Source organism: Narcine bancroftii, chromosome 9 (assembly GCF_036971445.1).
Source record: "Narcine bancroftii isolate sNarBan1 chromosome 9, sNarBan1.hap1, whole genome shotgun sequence".
Classification (NCBI taxonomy): Eukaryota; Metazoa; Chordata; class Chondrichthyes; order Torpediniformes; family Narcinidae; genus Narcine; species Narcine bancroftii.
This window is the reverse complement of record NC_091477.1, coordinates 60221206-60228064: the sequence shown is the minus strand read 5'-3', so window position 1 is coordinate 60228064 and position 6859 is coordinate 60221206.

The following is a 6859-nucleotide window of genomic DNA, read 5'->3' as shown; positions in this document are numbered from 1 at the left end:
TTTTTGGCAATGCATATTGAAAAAATTGGAAGTAAGGGTAAAGGCTCTGTGTTCTACCTTTCATCCACAGTATATGATGACCTGCATGAAACACTTGGAAAAAAGGTGAGAGAACATTATTTTGGAAATCAAAGAAGCCAAGTATTCTTCAGACCTGTGGATTCAACCCATGATATTTCACACATGGATCGGCGGCTGTCTTGTATATTTAAATATGTACATGAGAGCAGTCCTATTGAAAGATTTGTCAAATTTCACAATTGCAGTGGTGAGGAACTTGCTGAGAGTGCTTTGATGTTTTTAGAAAAAGAAAAAATAGACAGAGGACTGCAGAGGTCAATCTTACGACAGTGCCTCCAACATGAGAGGTCTTCACGCTAAAATATGTGAGATAAATCCAGTAGCTGTCCATATTACCTTGCTTTGCTCACTCATTGAACCTTGTTGTTCATTCAGCAGTGGCTTGTGTTCTGAAAGCTACTACTTTTGTTGAACAGTTGTACAATTTTTCAACACTTCAACCCACCTCAGGAAATACATGTGGGCGAGCTTGGAAAGAATCATGCATTTATGAAGAGAGTTAGTGATACCTGGCAGTCTACTCAAGCAAGGGGTATGGCCATCCTAGATAATGGATGCGAGAAAGTGATATTGGAAAGCATTGCTGACAATCCAGGTGAAACTTCAGATACACGACAAGAAGCCAGAGGACTGGTGAGCAAAATGGAATCTCTGGAGTATGGAATACTTCTCAGCATCTGGGCAACAATTCTGGAGCTATTCCACAAAACCAGAGTGAATTTACAAACCCCAGAAATAGACCTTATCGAAGGCATGAGATCGTTGCAGGCCTAGGTCTCTGAGCTCAGGACCAATGACTCATTTGAGGACTTTGAGCAAGAAGACATTACAAAGGAAGTGAAAAGTTAGCACCAGGAAAACAAAATATGACAGCGAAGCACAGGCAGCAGATTTTTACCTCACCAGAGAAGTTTCAAGGTTCATGTGTACTTACCGATCTTAGACAAATTATCAGCAGAGCTTAAAAAAACACAAATCCAACTGATTTGGATTTCTTTCTGGTATCTGTAATATTGATGTCAACACACTTTTAAAATCAGCAAATAACCTCATACAAGCTTTTCCAAATGACTTTGATTTGGCCTTTGTTGAAGAGCTAATCACTTTCAGAAGTACATTGAAAAATCCGATGATGTTGCTGTCACTGGGATATATCGAGCTCTGGCAAGAGATTGACTTCACGAGCTGTCTCCAAATATATACATTCACTTTAGAATTGATCTGTCCTCACTGATCTCTAGCTATTCATTTTCAGCACTGAAGAGGATCAAAACCTATTGCCCTCAACAATGAGCAATGAGAAACACATTGAATTAGATATGCTTCTATCTGTTTATTTAAATGATGTAAACCAAAATAAAACACTGAAGTTTTTAAAATTACAAATGTAAACAAAATGAATAATAAATGATGTGTGGTATTGTTTTTGGCACAGACTAGAAGGGTTGAATGGCCGGTTTTCTATGCTGTAGTGTTCTATGGTTTACTGGTTGTATGATTCTATCATGGCCTTACTGTGCTGTAATAGTGTTCTATGGTTTAATAAAAGGACTGTAATTGATTCATAAACTTGTCTTTATGATACTTTATGCATGTAGTTCCAGTACTTCTCCTCCAGTCACTCAATCAAGGCTTGAGCCTTGTATTCACCCAATCAGCGGCAGAGTCTTGGGCTGTGCCGCTCCCAGTGCCACCTATGAATCAATGCTTGGGTGTTTGTAAAAAGCATGCGCGAGTCTGAGCCCGAGGTCCGCCTCCTGCAGCAGAGCTTGGGAGGCACTTTCAGGTGGCCAATTGCCCCGCGTGTAAAGCCGCATATTTTGGCAATATCCGGCTGTTGGGAGGCCACATGAATGTGCAGGAGGCGTCTGCGAGGCAAACTTTGTAACCCTCCTCCGAGAGGGATAATCGCCGCAGCACAGTGGCCTCCCCAGCCCTTTGAATGCAGCTGCCTAAAAGCGATTGCATTCGGGATGACAGTCAGCTGGCGAGCGCCTGTCAGCTCCTCTCCCAGTTGCCCCTTCCCACGGCTCAGGACGTCAAATTAGGATGGCTGGCAGTCAGCTGGGACAGCCAGCGCGAGCTATCAGCGCGGGGACATCCCACATGAAATGTCCCCACACTGATCACTCTGCCCCCCGGCGAGGGAGAAGGGTGCTGGAGCGGCCAGCGGGGGAGAAGGGGGCTGGCCGAAACCAGCGGGGGAGAAGGGGGCTGGCCGAAACTCACCCGCCGGCCGCTCCAGCCCCCATACTCCCCTGCCGGCCGCCCCAGCCCCCGTATTCACCTGCCAGACGCCCCAGCCCCCGTACTCACCTGCCAGACGCCCCAGCCCCCTTCTCCCCCGCCGGCCGCCCCAGCCCCCTTCTCCCCCGACGGTCGCCCCAGCCCCCTTCTCCCTCACTGGCCGCTCCAGCCCCTTCTCCCCTACCGGGGGAGAGAGCGATCAGTGTGGGGACATTCCATGTGGGATGTCCCTGCGCTGAAAGCCCACACTGGCTGTCCCGGCTGATAGCCAGCCATCCTAACTTGACAGTCCAAGGGACAGGATCCGGTGTGCGCTCAGATGCGCATCCCGCTGCAGCTGTCACTTTAGGTGGCCAGCGCTGCGCTTTTAGTGCTGCCACCTGAACGTCAAGTCAAAGGGCCGTTTCCTCTTCTTCAGGCGCATTCTTAGCGGAGAATCGACCTGAAGAAGCCTGCTCATGCATGCAAGCGCCAGCCCTGCTCACGGAAAAGACGGGGACAACTTATTTAATTGGACTCTGCCACGGACCAGAGTAAGTGGCCACTTTAATTATTTTATTCATGTTGTTTAAATCATGAACAACAGAACAGTTTCTGGAAATTGTACCCAGAGCTCGCTGAAAGGCGGCAGCGGGGGTGGGGGTGGTTATTCAAGTCAAATTGTGTCTGGCTTGTTGTTGTCATATAATGTCCACTGCTGGTGTCTTCTTGCTTTTGCTGCCCTTGTCCTTCCATCTTCGTGTAATGTTTTCGTGGTGTGGATTAAAAGACCTTGCCCAGGCTGCAGATGATACAGATTTACAAACTACTATTGTGTGTTGGTTGGTGAATGGTTGTGGATGCAATGCCGACCACCCAGGCAGGTGGATCATGTATGCTGTCGATCTTCTTGAGTGTCGGCAAATTACACACTACATGATTCGTAGCTTCTGACTCTCGACCAAGGCACCCCAGTTTCTAATCAAAGTTAAACCCTCCCCATGAGGCATGATGTCGACTTGGGAGTCCGTGACTGCATTTACATGTAATGGCATTTACATGATGTGGGGTGAGAGTTCAATTTCTCAGATGGCTGGCCAAGCTGATGCGGGTACAGGGGGGGGGGGGTGGGGGTGGGGGGGTGGGGTGGGGTTGGTGTTGTGCAGCGGAGAACTGGACATTGCCCCAAATACTGACCTGTGTCAGAGCCTTGCGGTGAGGTCCTGCCAGCAGCTGACATCAAGACACCTCACCACCAGCCCAATCCTTCCCTCCTCATGCACCCCTCACCACTGGCCCATCAATTCTATACTGCATTACACACACACACACACACACACACACACACACACACACACACACACACACACACACACACACACACACACACACACACACACACACACACACAGAACATACCCAGTAAAAAAAATTTAGAATATGTGAGGTGAGGGCATCACCCATGGGAGCAAGATCAGAGGGGCCTTACTAATGCTCAGCCTTGGGGCCAAGGTGGTAGTTAATCTGCCACTGGTGATATGGGGTCCTTTCTGCTACCCCTGCAAAATAGGAGTCCCCTATTACTCCCCTATTATGAGTGTTCCCTATCTTTCTCCACCACACCAGCAATGTGGGCCCTCTTTGCTACTCCAATCATGTTTGGTGCCTCTGAATACTCTAGTAATGTGTGGTCCCCTCCATTTACTGCAGAAATATTGGGTGCTCTCTGTGACTCCCATACCCTGGAGTGCTCTCTGGAGTACGAGGCCCTTTGGGTAGAAGCGATCACAATATGATCGAATTCTCACTCGACATGGAGAGTGAAGAAATTAAAACCGAGACTAAGGGAATTATGATGGTATGAGATGGGAGTTGAGTAAGATTGATTGAGTGGTGTTTATGGGGGGGGGGGGGGGGGGTTGAGGGTGGATAGACAATGGAAAGCATTCAAAGATCTAATGGAAGAATTGCAGAAATCGTTTATACCAGTTTGGCATAAAAATAAACCAAAAAAGGTGACTCAACCATGGATAACAAGGGAAATTAGAGACAGCATTAAGTCCAAAGAGAGAGCATATCAATTGGCAAAAAAAAGTATCAAATCCGAAGACTGGGAACAGTTCAAGATGCAGCAAAGGAGGACAAAGGGATTAATCAAGAGAGCAAAAATAAATTATGAAAGTAAGCTTGCAGCAAACATAAAAACCAACTGCAAAAGCTTTTATAGATATGTCAAGAGGAAAAGATTGATGAAACCCAGAGTAGGTCCCTTGCAGTCAGAATCAGGGGAATATATAATGGGGAATAAGGAAATGGCAGACCAATTAGATTCTTACTTTAGTTCTGTTTTCACAAGAGAGGATACAAATAACCTCCCAAGGATGTTGGGAAACATAGAGACTAATGCAAGGGAGGAGCTGAAAGAAATCAGTATCTCTAAGGACATGGTCTTGGGGAAATTGAAGGGATTGAAGGCCAATAAATCCAAAGGGCCTGATAATCTACATCCTAGGGTACTTAAAGAGAAGTGGACATTCAGATAACAGATGCTTTAAGAATTATTTTCCAGAACTCGATAGACTCAGGATCAGTACCCATGGATTGGAGGGTAGCTAATTATTACCCCACTATTTAATAAGGGGGATAGAGAAAAAGTAGGGAATTATAGGCTGGTGAGCCTTCCATCAGTAGTGGGCAAAATGATGGAATCCATTATTAAGGATGTAATAGCAGAGCATATGACTAGCAGAGAAAGGATCGGACAGAGTCAACATAGATTTACAAAAGGTAAATCGTGCTTGACAAATCTATTGGAATTCTTTAGAATTCTGGTTGAAGATGGTGACAGGTAAAATAGATGGGGGAGAGCCAGTGGATGTGGTGTACCTGGATTTCCAAAAGGCCTTCGATAAGGTCCCACATAAACGACTTGGCATGCAAAATCAAGGCTCATGGGATTGGGGGCAAGGTATTGATGTGGATTGAGAACTGGCTGGCAGATAGAAGACAGAGAGTTGGGATAAATGGCACATTTTCTGAATGTGGGGTGCCACAGGGATCTGTACTGGGACCCCAGCTGTTCACAATTTACATTAATGATCTAGATGAGGGGATTGGATGTAATATCTCCAAATTTGCAGACGACACTAAGCTAGGAGGGGTTGTGTGCACGGAAGAGGGGGTCAGGAAGCTCCAGTGTGATTTGGATAAATTGAGGGACTGGGCAGATACATGGCAAATGTACTACAATGTTAATAAATGTGAGGTTATCCACTTTGGTAATACAAACCGGAGAGCAAATTACTATTTGAATGGCAATAGATTGGGAGATGGGGAAGTGCAGAGAGACCTAGGGGTTCTTGTGCACCGGTCACCGAAGGCGAGCATGCAGGTACAGCAGGCGATTAAAAAGACAAATGGTATGTTGGCCTTCATATCAAGAGGGTTTGAGTATAGGAATAAGGATACCTTACTGCAGCTGTACAGAGCCTTGGTGTGACCACACCTGGAGTATTGTGTGCAGATTTGGTCACCAAGGATGTTCTTGCAATGGAGGAAATGCAAAGGCGATTCACCAGGCTGATACCTGGATTGGCAGGAATAACTTATGAGGAAAAATTGCGCAATTTGAGATTGTACTCGCTGGAGTTTAGAAGATTGAGAGGGGATCTCATAGAGACATAAAATTCTGGCAGGACTGGACAGAATGGATGTGGAAGGGGTGTTTCCAATGGTGGGGTGGGGGGGGGTCCAGAACCCGGGACCATGGTTCGAGGATAATAGGCAAACCATTTAGAACCAAGATGAGGAGATATTTCTTCACCCAGATGGTGGTGAATCTGTGGAATTCATTGCCACAGAGAGCAGTAGAGGCAGGTTCATTGAATATATTTAAGAGGGAATTAGATATATTTCTTCAGTATAAGGGAATTAGGGGTTACGGAGAGAAGGCGGGGACGGGGTACTGAACTTTAAGATCAGCCATGATCTCATTGAATGGTGGAGCAGGCTCGAAGGGCCAAATGACTTACTCCTGCTCCTATCTTCGATGTTTCTCTGTGACTCCCATACCCTGGAGTGCTCTCTGTGACTCCCATACCCTGGAGTGCTCTATGTGACTCTGTATTAGGGTGCCATCTGTTATTCCAGTAATGATGGCAGGCATTCAATTCAAGAGGAATGGAATATAAGAATATAAGAATGTTGAGGCTTTATAAAGCACCAGCTGAAGTGGTGAAGGTGGGCTCAAGTTTAATTTAGACAGGTACATGGATAGGAGGGGTATGATGCAGATCAGTGGGATTAATAGAATAAGACTAGAAGGGCCAAAACGGGCAATGGCAGGAATGTCGACCAGTCAGAGGCCAGCGCTGCAATGGCATCACTCCTGTCATCAGAATCAAGGAGTGAATCTAAACAGAGCTGGCAGAGCAATAAATCAGTCTTTGACCTCGACTCAACTGTGTGTGTGTCGTTCTTACTCCACACTTTGCGTAGCACACACGTTACATTGTGACCCCGATAGGTTCAACCAGCAGTTGTACCTGAAGAT